The sequence below is a fragment of the Rhinichthys klamathensis genome, unplaced genomic scaffold (genome assembly GCF_029890125.1).
Source record: "Rhinichthys klamathensis goyatoka isolate OS25496 unplaced genomic scaffold, OSU_Roscu_1.1 h1tg000143l_1, whole genome shotgun sequence".
Classification (NCBI taxonomy): domain Eukaryota; kingdom Metazoa; phylum Chordata; class Actinopteri; order Cypriniformes; family Leuciscidae; genus Rhinichthys; species Rhinichthys klamathensis.
This window is the reverse complement of record NW_026606678.1, coordinates 200,369-219,582: the sequence shown is the minus strand read 5'-3', so window position 1 is coordinate 219,582 and position 19,214 is coordinate 200,369. Positions and strand designations below refer to the sequence as shown.

Here is a 19,214-nt window from a genome sequence, read left to right as displayed (position 1 = left end):
CCAAATTGGACTAATTACCATATTTAAATTAATTTAATTGGGGGAGGAGACTGGGTGGGGCGTTGTGCTCGTGCATGTGCGCTCAATTTTACGTTAATTGGGATGTACAAAGAGAATATGCGTGGGATCCTTCGTACGCAGAGATTCATACATCTGCTTTTTTTTTGTGCGAACGCACATTTACAGCTTTGTCCGTACGCAATGTTTTAGTATGAATTCAACGCAAGTCTTTGTACATGAGGCCCCTGATATTGTTTATGGCCGTATCATCTTCAGATCCTCGAGGAGATTCACTCTCAGCTGGAAAGCGGTCAAGTATCCAGAAGAACACCATTTGACATCACCCCAGCTGAAGAAAACACAGATTGCTTGATCAATTATTATTATCATCAAGAAATGTTGGTGTGTGCAACACACGCTTTCTTGTGATTCGCGGATTAATTGCAAAGTTTAACCATCATAGAGTGCGAGTTTATCAATTTCCAAGTCCTGTCAGTTTAAACATCAAGCGCAAGAAGACTGGAACTTGCGCGCTGTTTTCTGTCAGCCTTACTAAAGCGTATTTTTGTCCCGCCAAAGCCTTATTTGACCAGTGAGTGATGTAGATGACGGACAGCTGCGCTTGTTTGACTGAGAGAACGAGCAGAGAGAGTGAAAGCCCCGGTCGCGCGCGTGCGCCCACTCTTGCTCTTTCACCCTTCCTCGCGCATATTAATGAATTTAGTTAGAGTTGTTGTCAACTCGCGTAGTGCGTTACCCCCTGTTGTGGATCAATCACGTTGTGTCGTGTGGTGTGAACTAGCTCAACAACTTGAACACTCCTGATTTCACAGAGAGCAAGTCATGTAGTGTGAACCGCACAGTTCAGCCCGACGTTTTAAAATCATGTAGTGTGAACTAGGCTCAAAGCGCTGCCAGGAAAGTCTCAAAAATACACACACACACACACACACACATCCAAGGCGATTCGTACATGAATGACGATTTGCACATTCAAATTCAAGGATACACTCGTAGGTTTTTGTGCACAGTTGTATATCTATGAATTGTGTTTTGCATTTGAGAAATGTATTTTATGAATGTATAATTTTATTTTGCGCATGTGAATTGCTTTTTGTGAATATTTTTTTTTTTCACGCACGTGAATTTTTTTGTGTGTGTACGTGAATTAGGTTTCATGCATGTGAAATTGTCTACGCATGTGTGAATCATGCTTTTTGCGTGAATTATTAATGACATTGTTTTGGCTCCATAAAAATATTTCCATATGTTGCTCTTTCCTCCTTTCTTGTCAACAAGTGGATTCAGAGCCACCGCATTAGCAGCGCCGCCGCCGGTCGCCACGTCTCAGTGTTTTTAGGTGTGTAAGTGAATTAAGTGAATGTCGTGATATTACTGATCATGTGAAGAATTTGCGGTGACAAAAGCAATATAGATATAGATGTAAAGTACAGTAAAGCAGAGATAAAAAGTATAGTTAAGGCTAAAACTATTAAAAAGTGGCAACATATCTGGGATAATGGGTGCTCAGGAAGACATCTATATAGGAAACAAGGGAAAGTGGGAAAAGACACACACATAACCAGATCAAGACAGGAAGAAATTGTGCTGACTAGGATGAGATTGGGTCTTACAAAGTTGAATAGTACAATGTTTTTAATAAAAAAGCATGGAGATGGAAATTGTGAGTATTGCCAGAGTAATATACCTGAAACAGTAGAGCATGTAATAATGTACTGTCATAAATACAATGAGGCAAGGCAAAGAGTTGTTGTTAATGAGTTGAAAGCAAAGAAAATGTCTTTAGACACTAAAACACTATTGAACAGAAGTTCAAGGGAGAATTTTGATTTCTTACTTTCTTTTTTGAAAAGTATAGACCTTTTAGAAAGGATAAGATGAACTTAATTCGTTTTTTTTTTTACATTTTTTTTTAAGTTATCAATATTTGTTTAATTGCTGGTATATTTTGTTTGTTTATAACGGTAAAGAATAGCCAGTAACTCCCGAGTCCAGTGGTGGCGGTAATGCACAAGAAATAGTTGCTAACCGCCAAATAAAAATAAGAAGAAGAAGAAGAAGAAGAGGAATTTGCGGTGGCGCTGAAAATCCAGCGGCGCAGCGAATACATGTAGGGGAAACACTTGAATGCTCGATCAACATCAGCCCAGTAGCGCGGGAAGGGGGGTGCTGCGGGGGCTGCAGCCCCCCTCGTCATAGCCACAGCCCCCTTGGTGGGGGCTGTGGACTAACATAATATTGTACTAAAAAACGTGGGGGAAAAATTTTAAATAGAAATGCTGTGTTTGAGTGTTCAACCTACGGAGAAAATGAAATAAAGTTTGAATTTGTCATGCTTAGTTTGTTCCGATCAGAGCATGTGAGCGGAGAGCGCATTTCTGAATCCCTCCGCTCGCTCATTCCGCTCAGGGTCGCGCGCTCAACCCTGAATGGCCTGCTGGTTCGAAAATATGTGGAATAAGGGCTGCCTCCGACTAAAGTTTTCTTCTAGTCGATTAGTAGTTGTTCATTTTAGCCACTGTGGACACATCGCCCCTTTATATTGATTTAATTACTTAAATAGCATAGGCTACAGGATGAGCGTTTACGTAGCCTAATATAGCCGCACTCAAGCGCACGCCCGCACTCATAAACCTTGCCACAAAGAACCGGCGAAAGTAATGATTATTAATGTGTCAAACATAGCAAGGAGACATTTAATTGTTTATTAATAAACAGGTGTTTTCTGTGTCGCTGCAAAGATGAAGTTATGCGGACTCGCCATGAACGCCAGAGAGAAATGCACATTTGATTACATAATCAGAGAGTAGTCTATTTCTTTTTGTTTTGAATAGTTTCGTTTAAAAGAAGACATTTCAAGCTAATAGATATCCTATATTTATAAAATCTGTGAGGCACAAGCTGAGTTTCGGCGCCCTCCAGTTTACGTGCAATGTAAGTGATCGCCGGCGCCTTACATTCTGCTATATTTGCTTCTTATTTAGCTATTAAATACAGGCAATTGTTTGATAAAACATATCAAAATTAAGATACAATTTATACTAAACGAAAATATTTTTAAAAGAGTCTTTCTACAACAACAACAACAAAAAAAAAACTTAGTGAAGGTAAAAATCATGTCTTACCCACTCCATGTGACATGTCTCCAGACATTTTGGGTAGGCTATCTCATGATCTCATGTATCATGTCTTTCTCACGCTGCACGCTCACTTTCATAATCAACATTGATTAAATAAAAAAATAACATTAGCCTATAATATTTAAACATAAATATGAAACTAAATATGTTTTCTTTAATGGCTACAACATATACAGAGAAATGTCATGTCTTGTCGTCAGCCATAACACAATGACGTCACATATTTTCCAACCCAGCCCTCAGCCCCCCTCGCATGAAACAGCTTCCAGCGCGCCTGCATCAGCCATCTTGCAAACAGACAACCGCCTAGCACTTGTAGCGGATTTCGCCTCCAGACTCGCGTCAATTTCGCTTCAAACGCTTGCTTTTTATGCGCGTCAATTTCGCTTTGGACGCGCGAATGGATTGAAAATGTTCAAGTGTCCAACTAGACGCGGTAGTCGCGAATTTGACGCTCTATTCGCGTTTGGTGTGAACGCAGCATAACAGTGAAAACTAATGCCATGCTTCCTAATGATATCTCCCAAGGGTAGCATGTACAGAGTGAACAGCAGCGGTCCTAGTACTGAGCCTTGTGGTACTCCATACTGAACTTTTGATCGATAAGACATCTCTTTGTTTACTGCTACAAACTGATAACGGTCAGATAAGTATGATTTGAACCATGCAAGAGCAATTCCACTAATGCCAACATAATTTTCGAGTCTATTTAAAAGAATGTTGTGGTCGATGGTGTCAAATGCTGCACTAAGATCCAGTAACACGAATAGAGAGATACAACCACGATCGGATGATAAGAGCAAATCATTTGTGACTCTAATGAGAGCGGTCTCAGTGCTATGGTACGGTCTAAATCCTGACTGGAAATCCTCGCAGATATCATTTCTTTCTAAAAAGGAACATAGTTGTGAGGATACTGCCTTTTCTAGTAATTTTGACAGAAAAGGAAGATTCAATATCTGCCTGTAATTGATTAATTTTCTAGGATCAAGTTGTGTTTTTTTATAAGAGGTTTAATAATAGGCAGCTTAAAAGTTTTCGGTACATATCCTAGTGACAAAGATGAATTAATGATATTAAGAAGAGGATCTACGACCTCTGGAAGCATCTCTTTCAGTAGCTTAGTCGTTATGGGTCTAACATACATGTTGATTTAGATGATTTAACAAGTTTAGACAATTCTTCCTCTCCTATAGCAATGAATGAAATTATTATTATTATTTTTTCCTCAGGGAGACTACAATGCACTGTCTGATGCGATAATGTAGTAGACGGTTGCATAGTTATAATTTTCTCTCTAATATTATCAATCTTGTAAGTAAAGAAGTTCATAAAGTCATTACTGCATAAATATAAAGACTTGCAAAGCATCAGGAAAAGATCAGCTAAAAATGATAATTCTGTCATCATTTACTCACTCTCATGTCGTTCCAAACCTGTATGACTTTCTTTATCTCAAGAAGAATTTAAGTGTCATAAATGTATTTTCACACAACTTGACTTCTGAAGTCTTATGATAATTTGCATGAAGAAATGAAAACACATACAAATCAGTGTTTCTCCATATTGCTTCTGTCTGTGAAACTAAATGATTGTGCAAGTCATGTAAACACACTTTAGACAAACACTGATCAGGTCGAATTGCCAGTAAAAGCATGTGCCCTTTAAACAGTTTATTTACACTTTTTATCTTTAATGAGGTTTTAGATACTGGGAAGCAGAAATCACACATTTAAGCAAATATGATCCATGAAGCGTCTGTGTGTGTAGGATAATAACAATCTTTGATTTCTCATTCATAACTGCTTCTTGATTCTGGCACCGTTTGTGATTGTCGCTGCAAGAGTGTGTTTACAATCTTCTCAAATATTAAAATAAGGTTTAAATTTGTTTTGCATCAAATCATTTTCTGAATATGCGTTGTGCCATTTTAGCTATAAACACATTTATATATATATTGGGATACAATTATCTTTCAAAAGGCAAAAAGTTGAGGGTAACAGGATTGACAATATTACACTATAATTTAATGCAGTGTTCCTGTAGAGTATGCTGGTGATTCTCAGGGAATGCATGAACAGATAAGACAATTACTTTGAATGCGATATAAGTGGCTTTAGACAATCTGCCACATGCACTAATGTCGATCTGATGTAAAGTGTTGTGCAAAACAATGTGAAACTACAAGGTTCTGTTTAGAAAGTCTTTATTGCTGATATTTGGCAACCGTTTGACTGACAGCAGAAGTTCAGGAGTCTTCAGAAGAATCACTAACCTACAAGAAAGAATAAAATAATTTAAAATAAAATAAACTCCAATAATAGGCGGGATGAAAATGTCCCGATCATCCGGTTAAGCTTTATTTATTCATAATGACCAGGCGACTTTGCATTATCCTTTACAAAACTGTCGGATGACATGGTTCTGTCACGGCCCCTTGTCTTTCTTGTATTCTTTAATGTTTCTTTGGTTGTGTTGTGTCTGACCACACGGCTCTGTCTTTGGTTGTGTTGGCCATGTGCTGCTCTAGTCCCGCCCCCTTGTTTCCCGTTACCACGCCCCCTTGATTAGTCCTTGTCTTGTTCTCTTTGCTTAATTGTGTTCCCCTGATCCTCGTGTGCTTTTCCCTTTAGCTATATTGTACTTCTGTCCCTCGTCTTTGCTGATTTGTTATGAGCATTCTTTGTGTGTGTGTGTGTGTGTGTGTGTGTGTGTGTGATTGTGTGTGGATGTGTGTGTGTGTGTGTGTGTGTGTGTGTGTGTGTGTGTGTGTGTGTGTGTGTGTGTGTGTGTGTGTGTGTGAGTGTGTGTGTGTGTGTGTTTGTGTGTGGATGTGTGTGTGTGTGTGTGTGTTCTCCCAAGCTTTATTTTTGGTTCATCTCTTGTTTTTGCTTTAACTGATATTTTATTTAATTTCTCTTTAGCTTGCCTTCAATGTTGCAGTCTTGTTTTCTTTTTTTTGTTTACTAGTTTCAGTTATTCATTTATAGAAATTATTTTATTTTACCTTTGCTATTGCGCCAGTTAATAGCAAAGGTATTCTGGTGTTCTAGTTTTTGCCAGTTTTTATTTTTGCTCTTGTTTTTGTTATCTCTTGTTGTCTTGCTTGTTCTCCTGTGTTGGTTCATGTCTGCTCCCCGAGATTCTGGATCCTTCTGCCTGGCCGTTAGACTGGTTTGAGGTCTGTGTGCAGCAAGTGTCAGATCTCTGCTTCATTGTTCTTTGCCCTGTCTTCACCACGAACCATGTGCCTGGCTTGGAGTAGGTTCCAGCGGTCACCCTCATCTGTCCTGTCGTTGTGTCCCGTTGACCCTTCTGTTGGACTGTTCCTGCCTCACCATATCTTGTACTGTCTCCTGTTAATAAATATCACTCCCCTGCTCATTCTGCGTCTGGGTCTCCCCTATCTGAATCCTGACAGGTTCATGTTAGTTTATCATAGTATGATGCTCAATAATTACCATTCATTTGATCTTCTTGCTGTTCTTGTTGTCATCCTCTACACCTGAAAGAAAAATCAGATTTAGTTGATGTGCAGTGTGTGTCAGCCTGAGTTTTTGATTGCGATCACATCACCTTAATCACAGCAGAACATGCGCACGTCATTGAGAGCGGTGTCGTCTCCCATTCCCTGTGACTCTTCTACACGGGTCTTGATGCCGCAGATTCCTGTTCCTATACATTTTGTACTCCAGTTTCCCCAATCGCCCCAATCTGTGCCGTCACCCTCCAGCAAAAAAACCTCCACTGCAGTTGAACCTGGAGAAAAATCAAATGTGACAATATTATGAAAAAATATGTTATTAATTTGTGCTGTTGGCTTGAATGTCAGTCACATGATACCTGCAGCCGACGGCCTAATACGAACAGCAGCACAACTGCGAATGTGATATTAATTGAACTGCCAGAATGACTTATAGCACCACACACTCACCTGATGTTGTTTGTGGCCGTATCATCAAATCCAAATCCTTGGGGAGATTCGACTCTCAGCTGGAAAGCTGTCAAGTATCCAGAATGACACCATTTGACATCTGTCCACTCACCCCAGCTAAAGAAAACAGGTTTCCTGATCAAATCAATTATTATTTTCAAGAAAATCCTCAATTCACATATCTTGCTGAAACACTTAATGTAAGCCCATTACTGTCCTAAGTCGGACTCAATTGAGACGTTGCGCTCATGTGAGCCTGATGCTGATTCTTTGGACCGATCGACACAGTGAAGACGAATCCCATTGAGCCCTGTATCATCACCACCACCAACAGGTCTTTCCACCTTAAAACAACAACATTGAGACAATCTTCCATTTCAAAAAGAGAGTTAACTCTAACCCATCCCATAGTAACATTTATCTACACTTTAACAATCTTAAGCAGGAGCAGTCCCCTGGAGAAACCTGGAATTAAATGACAAACAGCAAATCCACAGTTCTTTCTCTCTGGGATTTAAACCTTTGAAGCGCTATAAACCAACCCCATATAACCGATGTCAATGTCAAACTTACCTTCAGACTAAACCCTGCGGCGTACATTCCTCTTGGACACATGCTTCTATATCCCCACGATCCCCACGTCCCTCCGTTCGTCACCGTCAACTCAGATCTGTAATATCGGTCGATGTTCCGCTCCAAAGGTTTTCCTGTGGACTGAACGCTCACGTGCCCAATAATGGCTAGCAGTGAAAATATGGAAAGTAAGTGATGCATTGCTACAGCACTGGCCTGATTGATAAAAAATACTGATTGTTAAATTAGTTATCACATAGACTATCTGCAGCCTCAGCTATCAGTGATCAGGTGGAAACCGGCGCCTCAACCCTTGTGATGTGAGAATGATCAAGCAGACACAGAGACTGTGAAGTACCATAACATTCTCAAGTTTATTAAGGAAAAAGGCTCATATTTATACACAAGATTAAGCAGAATCATCCACGATGTCCATTCCATCCAATCATAGTACTCAAAGATCAACCCCTACCATATTTGGCATATTGAGATATATAATACCAAGGAAGAGAGGTCAGATTTGTAAATGTATGTGCGTGTCTTGAGTTCACGTATTGGTGCGAGTGTATAAGTATGCTCAACCCTAGTTCTTGTTTTGTCTAGGTGTGTCCATGATGTGCAGATAACAACGAAAAGAAGTTACACAAGGACAGTCTTACACAAGAATAGTCAAAAGTGGAGCCTAAGAAATAAGAAAATAATAACAATGGCCACTTTAAAAGAATTCTGTTTGGTTTCTAAACTAAAACTTACCCTAGTCAGTAAAGGTATATTTTAACTGTGTCCTGGAAATGATCATTGTAACAATGCATTGAAAGTATACTTTCAAAATACATTATGGTATACAATAGTATTTTGGACAAAGTACACTGAAAAATACAAGAAATTTTTCTTTGGCAAGTTTTTGCACAAATATTTTTTAAGTAAATTTTATATATGGAATTAAGTAAACTCTACTTAACTAAGTTAAGTTCTAATTAACAAATAAAATAAGTAATTTTAACTAAAAGTTGAGTAATATCTATTTAGTTGAAGTAGTCGTTGCAATACATTTCATTCAAACAATATAACATTGAATTAAACCACACATTTAAAGTATATGCTTTACTTAGAAACATCTCAGTAATTAATAGATATAGTGTGAGACACCATATCTACATGTTGAAAGAGTGTTGTGAACGCAGAGATCTTAATATTTGGTAGACAATACACAATGACCCGCTTTTGTGTTTGAATGTGTCATTTTTGGTAGAAAAAGAACTCATAAAATGGCAAGTTACTAATCAACATCAAAAGCAATGATAAAACAGTGTAAATACAGTTGTAAAAGTTTTTTAAATTCTTGCCTGAACTAACTTTTTCAAGTAAATTACATTGTTTATTTCTGTAGTATTTACTTAACCACAAAATATTTTTTATCAGTGTATAGCTAAGTTTTATTTATCTAATAATGTACATTTGTTATCGAAGACAAAGTATGCAATTTGTAGTATTTGGAATATAAATACACTTATAATGCTTGTATGTTTCGAAGACACTTGTAATGAATATGTACTTTTAACACGATTAAAGTACACTTTAATATCACTAATCAAGCATGTAATTAGTCCCTACATCAGCATATACTTAAAGTATGCTAAGTATACTTGAAGTTGTTCCAATTTACTACACTAAAGTACACAACACTTAAGATTATGCTTTACTACAATTTTATTACAACTAAAATATACTTAGAACAAAATTTGTTGTTTCAAAATAGCACACTTCAAGTTAACTTATTATCACACTTGAAATATACTGATACTGTCTGGCTAAAAGTATACTTAGCATTTTTATTTTTCCACCAGGGAAGGCTCATATTTATATACAAGATTAAGCAAAATCGTCCAGCTCCTTCTTTGCTTGGTCAGTAGAACTCGCCTGCTTCTTTTTTTGAGCCAATCAGAACATAATATTTATATTTATTTAAATTCAGCCAATCAGCAGCAAGGAACACTGAGTCAATGCCTGTAAATAAACACACAAAAATACAAACATGTGTTTGTTTAACTGAGTGTTTTAGGAAAGTGTTTTTCTCAGTAAAATGCCTATCAAATGCTGGGTTGATTTTGTATTTTTTTTTTCCTGTTGTAAATATCAAGACTTGCAAAGCGGCAGGAAATAATCAGCTAAAAATTATCATTCTGTCATCATTTACTCGCTCGCATGTTGTTCCAAACCTGTATGACTTTCTTTATTTCAAGCAGAATTTAAGTGTCATAAATGTATTTTCACACAACTTGACTTCTAAAGTCTTATGATAATTTGCATGAAGAAATGAAAACACATAAAAATCAGTGTTTATCCATATTGTTCCTGTCGGTGAAACTAAATTATCGTTGCAAGTCACGTAAACACACTTTAGACAAACACTGATCCGGTTGAATTGCCAGTAAAAGCCTTAGCACCTTTATTTATATAGCGCTTTTAACAATATACTGTAGATTGTTTCAAAGCGGCTTTACAGTGATAATAGGAAATTACAGTAACAGAGATTGTTTTGGCTTTACCACAGCTCTAGAAAAAAGTTATTGTCCAGCTAAAGTTAGTTTTGATTGATTCAATTCCGTCGCAACGCAAAGTTATTAACTTAGGGCCGCTAACACGACACCGTTCTAACTGAAAACCCTTAAGTTCTCCTTGTGCAAACTTTTAAAATGTGAACCTGTGAGAACGCTGATGGCGTGCACATGCGTATTACGTGTTTAGTCTATAGGTGTGTGTTTGAATATATATGTGTGCAGGCGTGTAGTCCTTCTTTACAAACCAACCCTCAACAACTTGTCTAGCATTTAAATTTATAATACAGAATTTTAGTCATCCAATTTTTTACATCAGCTATGCATTTTGTTAATTTTCTGAATTTGAAAGTTTTGTTAGGGCGTGAAGAAATATAAAGCTGAGTATCATCAGCATAACAGTGAAAACTAATGACATGCTTCCTAATGATATCTCCTAAGGGTGGCATGTACAGAGTGAACAGCAGCGGTCCTAGTACTGAGCCTTGTGGTGCACCATGATTTCCATTACACGAGAGTAGATGTTAAAACTTCATGCTGATTTGTACTCGGCTTTCGCCAAGATAAGCAACACTAAGACGTAGCTTTACAGTAAACTATGCTTCTCCATCCGTTTACGCTTCTTTCCACGTGGTGGTGTGACTCCCCTTCTGTCCGGCGCTAACGGCTGCAGTGTACCCGGCGCGTCAGCACACACGACAACCGTCTGGATTGAGCCGAGTAGGGGACATCTCCAGGGTCTTCAAGTGGGCACCTTCCGTCCTCAGTGTTTCGTCGACTAGCCCACGACACCTCAAGAGGGCTCGACAGTGACTCTGGCGTCCCAGAGTCACCCCCCTCCGTCCCCCACTCAACTCAGCCCAGCTTACTGACCTCTACATCCCTCCTACTGCTGAGACCTAACCACAATCGGTTACACTTTATTTCGATAGTCACTTTAGACATTCTACTAACTATAAGTAACTTTTCAACAACATGTCAACTAACTGTCATTAGAGTATTAGTAGACTGTAGTAGACTGTCAGTAGACTGGTAGGTTATGGTTAGGTGTTAGGGTTCGGGTTAGAAGAACAAGTTGACTTGTAGTTGCTAAGTTACTTATAGTTAGTAGAGTGTCTGTTGGGGTACCAACAAAAAAAAGTGTTAGCAGATATTAAGCAGACAGTCTACTAATACTCTAATGACAGTTAGTTGACATGTAGCTGCTAAGTTACTTATAGTTAGTATAATGTCTAAAGTGGACTATCGAAATAAAGTGTTACCCCACAATCTCACAATCTCTCCGCAACCCAACCATACGCGCCAACCCGTTTGACTAAGGCTGTCGAGCCCCACTGGTGCGTTAATATGCAGTTTCAGTGGCAACGGTTCCGAATGGCATACCACCTACCGCAAAAACACAATATCTGCCCAACCACCCGTCATTCACGCAATATACACAGGAACGTAATGACTGTAAATACTATACAACCTATCCAAATAAACCAACAGACTCTTCAAGTTTTCAACAATTCTACGAAACCATAGCATGGTGGCCTGTACACAGCCAGCTAGAATCTTTCCGTCTCAACCACAGCCAGTTGCTGCTCCTTTCTGCTGCTTCAGATAAGTTCTTTACTGTGCGACGCAACTCTTGGCCACTGAATCCGACGTCTCTGAGGAACCGGGTTATAGAGTGTGCCACAAAACCTCGACAACCCACTTCCACTGGATAAACCTGGACTCTCCATCCTCGCTGTTCTGCTTCAGTGGCCAGCTGAGCATACCGCAGTTTCTTCCTCTCATATGCCTCATCTACCGCATCCTCCCATGGCACTGTTAACTCTATCAGTTGAACAATGCGTGCTGATCCAGACCACAAAACAATATCTGGTCGTAGGTTAGTGGTGGCAATCTCAGGTGGAAAAATAAGCCGTTGATCAAGATCAGCCAGCATCTTCCAGTCCCTAGCAGCTTCCAGTTGTCCTGGGCGAGAATTGGTGCTAACATCTTTTCTTGGTGGTTGCTCTCCTGGGCGGAGGAATATTGTCTTCTGCGTGTAATGTTTTGCTAGAACAGGCGGCAACTTATTGGTCATACTACGCTTGCCTTCCAGTGCTAAAGCCAAACATCGCAGTACTTGGTCATGGCGCCAAGTAAACCGACCTTGGCTAAGCGCCACCTTACATCCTGTCAAAATGTGCCTTAATGTGGCAGGTGATGAACACAAAGTACAAGAGGGATCCTCTCCTACCCAGAGGTTTAGGTTCTGCGGTGATGGGAGAACATCATATGTTGACCTAATAAGGAAACTGATCCTACTCTCTTCCATTGACCAAAGGTCTTTGTTGTATCGTTCACAATAATCACTCGAGAGAGAATTCGACGTTGTCTTTCTGCTCTTTATTATCAACTTCCTTTCTAACACTTCTTCGTGACCATTCTGTTCAACTAGGCAACTGGTACCTTAGTGACACCTAGTGTTCACACATGTATTTCAATATACCACATATTCCCTTTTTGTTAAAGAACAAGATTTGCATTAAACAAAACAATAAAGCACAGAACTCAAGAAAACTGTTCTAAATGTCAACAACATGCATAACATTATATCACTGCATATTTCAATTGACTATTTCACTGAATTCGTTTTACTGAAAAGTATGCAATTAAATAACTCAAATGTTTAACCTGCTTCCAATCTATGGAAAAGAACGAACACTTTTCTTCTCTCTAATTCTTATTTCTTTCACTTTTTTTTTCCATAAAACAAAATTTAACATCATGCATATCTCCAATACATTTTCTAGACTACGTTCAATATTCAATACCTTGTATCTTTCCCCTTTTCTAAGTTACTGAATACTTCTATGTACTGTAGTCCTTAAACCACACTGGGGCACGACACACTCTACGAGGACGTGAAGCACCAGGAGGAGAGATTGGCATTTGTGATGTTTGAGGTGCTTGAAAAGGCCTAAAGGAGTCTTCTGCTAACGGTGGTGTTCCAGAAGTGGTAACACAGAATGAAGACGGAGCCAGGTGTATAGCATTCCAAGCTTTTCCATCGGAGAGGAGATATGTTGCAGGGCCTTTCTGAGCTACAACTTTAAAAGGCTGTGAAAACTTGGAATGTCCTTTCTTGACGATTCCAGGCCTCCTAATGCGCACAAACGAACCAACTTGAATCTTTGAAGGTTGTGCGCTGCGTTGCCGATCTGTGTACTCTTTCATCTTGCTTTGTGACTGTTGGATGATTTGTTTCAAGTTCTTTTTGTCCTTTGGCGGTCCCACAATTGGAAGACCAGACACATGCAATTTTGTCTTAATTTGACGGCCATGCAAAAGTTCAGCAGGTGACAGTTTTGTCACAGCATGAGGAGTTGCTCTGTATGTATGTAGAAACTCTGTCACAAAAGCTTTCCACTCTTTACCTTCAATGCTAGCAGTTTGCAAACAGTCTTTGAACACTCGATTGAATCGTTCAATCTCACCATTCGCTTGCGGATAATAGACAGAGCTACGGTAGTGTTTGATATCTCTGTCTGCAAGAAATGCCTCAAACTCAGCCGAAACAAATTGTGAACCATTATCAGTCACAAGTTCAAGTGGATTTCCTTCACGGCTAAACACAGCAGACAAAAACTTCACAACAGTCGCAGAAGTAACATCAGGTGCAAACGCAATCTCTGGCCATTTACTGTAGTAATCAATGAGTGTCATTGCAAAACGACAACCTTGGGGAGCATTATTCAAAGGCCCAACTACATCAATAGCCAGTTTCTCCCAAGCAGTTGTTGGAGTAGGCACAGGACAGAGTGGAGCTGCATGGGTAATGGCAGTTTTGTCATGCTGGAGACAGGTGGAACAGGATTTGATGGCATTTTCCACTTGACAGTCCATGCCAGGCCACCAGTACAATTCCCTCAGTCTCTGCTTTGTGCGCACCATCCCTTGATGAGTGGCATGCGCCAGCTGGATGAACTTTGATCGCAAAGCTTCCGGAATGATCACTCGGTGTGTGCCACGAATTACATATCCGTCTTGTACAGCCAGCTCATTCCTGATACGATGATAAGGAGCTATAGCAGAATTCAAGCTTTTTGCACTACGAGGCCACCCCTTTGCAATGGAGGTCTTTACCTGTTGAAGGATAGGACAGGTATCACAAGTAAACCTCAGCTCCTGTACAGTAACAGCTGCAAATTCCGGAGACAGTAGAGCCACCATTTCAGGCTCCTGGTATTGGCTGTCTTCTGTTGATGGAAGTGGAAGTCTGGACAAACAATCAGCAGTAACATTATCTCGGCCAGGTTTGTATTTCACGCTGTATGTAAAACACAGAAGACGTGCAGACCATCGGGCAATTCTCATGCCTGCTCGTCCAAGGCCTTTTGTGGAAAGCAGTGTAGATAAAGGACTGTGGTCAGTGCAAAGAGTGAAATGGCGGCCCCATAGATAGGTGCGCCATTTTTCTGTCGCCCAAACACATGCCAAAGCCTCTTTTTCAGTTGTAGAATACTTCCTTTCACAGTCAGACAATGTTCTAGATGCAAAAGCAACTGTTCTTTCAGTACTGCCATGACACTGGGTAAGCACAGCACCAATGCCATAATCTGAAGCATCCGTTGTGACTGTCGTCGGTAAAGAAGGATCAAATAATGCAAGAGCTGGGCTAGCAGTGATCAGATTTTTCACACGGCTGAACTGTTCCTGAGCCTCCTCTGTCCAGCAAAAGCCAGTAGACCGTCGGAGCAGTGCACGGAGAGGTTCAACCAATGTCGCAAAATTGGGAATGAATTTTGAATACCAGCCTGCAAGACCCAGAAAAGAACGCAAGGTCTGTGCATCATGAGGAGCTGGTGCTTGTTGTATAGCCAGAACATGATCTGGATCTGGATGCAAACCTGAGGCTGAAATAACATGGCCAAGAAAAGGTAACTCCGTTTTCCTGAAGTGACACTTTTCCTCATTAAGCTTCAACCCACTGCTTTGTAAACGCTGAAGTACAGCTTGAAGTCGTTTCTCATGGACTTCCGGATTCTCACCATAGACAATGATGTCATCTAGATAACATTGCACACCATCCTGACCAGCCAAAATTTGAGACATCATTCTTTGAAAAGCACTTGGTGCTGAGGCCAGACCGTAAGGGACCCGTGTGAAACGATAGAGTCCATCATGGGTAACGAAAGCTGTGAGATCCCTACTATCTTGATGCAAAGTCACTTGGTGGTATGCATTCTGGAGATCTATTGTAGAGAACATAGAAGCCCCACGTAGCTCTGTAAAAACTTCCTCAATATGTGGCAACGGGTGACTATCTATGATGACAGCTTTGTTTGGCTCTCTTAAATCAACACAAAGTCGAATTCCTCCAGATTTCTTTTGGATGACCACCACCGGCGACACCCAAGGTGATGATGGCACTTTTTCAATGATCCCTTCAGATTCTAGCCTCTGTAGCTCTTGTGAGACTGCCTCTCTCACTGCAAATGGCAACCTGCGCAGTTTCTGTTGTACTGGCGGCACATTTGAACGCACATTTACTTTATGTACAAATCCAGCAGCAACACCCAATGGCTCAGTGAAGTTAACAGTAGTTTGACCGTCCTCTGCGAAAGATGCAATCGATCCATTCCTTATCTCAAGATGCAAAGCAGTAAAGAGATCCATGCCAAGCAATGGTGTTCCGCCGGGTACAATGTAGAAAGAAGCCTGCGTATGGTGACCCTCATATGTAACTGTAGTGGCAAGGCACCCTAAAACTGGAATAGTCTTTTTCAAATACGTCACCAAACGAACATTAGGCACAGCAAGAGAGCTATCTGCAAAGTGTTGGTGGTACAGATGTTCTGGGAGAATGGAAACAGCTGAGCCAGTATCCACCAGTAATTCAGCATCGACTGATTTCCCACACGCAGTGTGCAAAGAAACATTACATGTAAGATTTTGTTTCTGTTTCATCGGCAGTGGCGTTTCAATGCTTAAGACAGTTAACTCAGGTGCAGAAACTTCTTGCACATTGCACGTGGATGCAGAACTGCGACAAACTCTGGCAAAATGTCCAACTTTACCACACTGTCTGCATTTAGACTGTTTGGCTGGGCATTTGGAATAGTTTGCAAGATGTGAAGTAACTCCGCAACGGAAGCATGTTTTTGCATCCATTAGCTTTTTCTGTGATTCATTCGATGGCATCGGATGAGAAATTGTGAACTTACGTGAAGTAGGTCTCTGTTGCCACCGCGGTTTTGCACAGTCACGTGAGCCAGTATGCACCACTTTAACTGAAGCTTCAGTGCGCTCCATAGCTTTAGCTTCCGCAACTGCAGACTCAATTTGTCCGGCGATAGTAATTGCCTTTTGAAGAGTGAGGTCCGTTTCCAAAAGCAGACGTTCCCGAATACGTGGAGTGCATGTCTTCTCTACGATCTGATCTCTAATCATGTCATCCGTGAGCGCGCCGAAGTCACAGTTCACAAGCAATTCACGCAGAGCAGCCACATATTGCACGATAGGTTCACCGAGTCTCTGAGCGCGCTGGCGGAATTTATTCCTCTCAGCAACCACGTTCACCTTCTGAACAAAAAATCCTCGTAAAGCAACCAGCGCAGTCTCATATTTATCATCGGCCACAGTGAGTGTATAAAAAATTCTCTGTCCCTCCGTACCCAAGCAATGAATAAGCAAAGCACGCTTTCTCTTCTCCGGTATGTCCTCTGCCGACAGTGCAATCACGTAATTATCAAACATACGAATCCATGAATTAAACGGTATCGTCGGCTCACCCGGAGTTTCCAGAAATGCAGGAGGGGGTGAGAGAGCAAGTAGGGCCATCCTCGTCGCCAATATGTTGTATCGTTCACAATAATCACTCGAGAGAGAATTCGACGTTGTCTTTCTGCTCTTTATTATCAACTTCCTTTCTAACACTTCTTCGTGACCATTCTGTTCAACTAGGCAACTGGTACCTTAGTGACACCTAGTGTTCACACATGTATTTCAATATACCACAGTCTTGCCAGCCCATCTTGCGTTGTTCCACACTCTCCCATCTCATCCACTCTCCCTGCTTGGCCTGGGAAATGGCCTTTATACACCTCATCCTCTCCTCCTGCTTTCGCACCTCGTTGACTACCAGCTTCCTCCTTTGAGCTGGGACTGCCTTGTGCCATTTAGGAGGAGCTAAACTGAGCCCAAAACCCCCTCTTCCATGCTGTACCTGTCCCACGATATCCCCGATTTGAAGGTCAGCCTTTGCCTCTACTACAGATTTCTTTGCTGACCACTTTCTACCAGTTTTTAACACAGGGGCTGCCTCCCTTACACATTTGTCACGTGACTCTACTAAGGTCATTTCCAGCCTGACCTTGGCACACTTAAACTCCTCGGTCAAAGCAGAGAATGGCAGCTGCAATAATCCTTTACTATAAAGTCCCACCCTGCTGAGGCAGCATGGAACTCCCAACCATTTCCTGATGTATGAACTTACTAACGCTTCCAGCTTATCCACTGTTGTCAAAGAAACCTCGTACACAGTCAGTGGCCACAGCAACCTCGGCAGTAGACCAAACTGAAAGCACCGGAGTTTTAGTTTGCCTGGTAGAGCACAGCTGTTTATGCTCTTCAACCCTTCCACTGCTTGCTACCACTCGAACTGTGTCCTTTAGATCCCCATCGTACCATCTCCCAAGACTCTTCACTGGCTTCTCAGAAACTGTTGGAATTGCCTCACCATTAATGAAGAATGTTTTATCTACTACCTTTCCTTTAACTATCGAGATGCTCTTTGATTTAGAGGGCTTAAATTGCATTCGTGCCCATTCGATATTATCTGTTAATGTACCGCTCTTAGTCACAACACGAAGGCTGAGGTTCTTTTAACTGATGTTTAATGCTCTCTGGACTCAGACATCAACACCGTAGAACTAAAAGGATGAATATACAACAAAAAACATGTATACAGTCAGTTACATAGAAAACACATATGACTTTAAACTCGTACATAAACAGAAAATACATACCACTTTTGCCTGCTTGTGAGCTAAGAGAGGGGTTTACATCTTGAAGCTTCTTGATTGCATGACTTATAATCATAAAAAGAAATACTTTAAACTTTGCGATGATTACATCGTTTTATAATCAGCAGAATTTGTAAAAACTCCGACCGCAGTTCTGACTCATTGTTCCGTGGCAAAAAAAAACCCGGAAGTGACATACAAAGACACGATGGGAACAAAATAAAATATACCCAAAAAACTCTTAGAAAGAATAATTATTGCTCAAATATACAACAGTTGAGTATATAAATCACAAAAAGCATTATAAAATAGTTGAAATATAAAAATGTACAGATTAAACTGATTCAAAGTTGCTGAAATAAATGAGTGTTGAAGTACACAAGCGCCATCTAGTGGAAATAAACATTGTAGACACCCAAAGCTTTGTGACAGCAAACACACTCCCACCATCACACAATGTGTGATTCTTAATAGAAGTTCAGTAACTCAGCATGAACTTATAAACATTCAGAGGGTAAGTATTTGTACACGTTTAACATACACAGTTAGACACTAATCAAAACTAACCCTTTACTCAGCTTCAAGTAGTAACACTGTTTTGTGTATGGGTCTTTCTAAGTAGACTGACTTGTTTGTGCGTGCACCCTTGCTATCTAGTGTTGCATCACTAACCAGAAGTTTAAGTCTTCTCACCATTCCATCAGATCCAGGGAAAACTTCTACCACTTTAGCTAGCTTCCACTGATTTCGTGGAGCCAAGTCATCTTGAAGCAACAATATCATTTATCTTGGTGTTTCTCCTGCTCTTATTCCACTTACTTCTCTGCTGCAATCTCAACAAATATTCCTTCCTCCATCTGGTCCAAAACTCATTCGCCAGAAACTGAACTCTTTTCCATCTCTTCTGAAGATAAAGATCCTCCCTCTGGTCCCACAGGATCATTGATGTGTTCTGAGGTCAATGGTCGACTATTCACGATCGCCA

General features: G+C 40.5%; 1 protein-coding gene and 1 pseudogene across 1 annotated transcript in view; one reads left to right on the top strand and one right to left on the bottom strand.

The window, feature by feature from the left end:
* Window positions 1–7,869, bottom strand: part of LOC130090394 (vitelline membrane outer layer protein 1-like) — a 126,468-nt pseudogene extending 118,599 nt beyond the window's left edge.
* The window catches only part of LOC130090409 (vitelline membrane outer layer protein 1-like), a 115,876-nt gene that overhangs the window by 85,990 nt on the left and 10,672 nt on the right, over window positions 1–19,214 (top strand). The window lies entirely within an intron of this gene.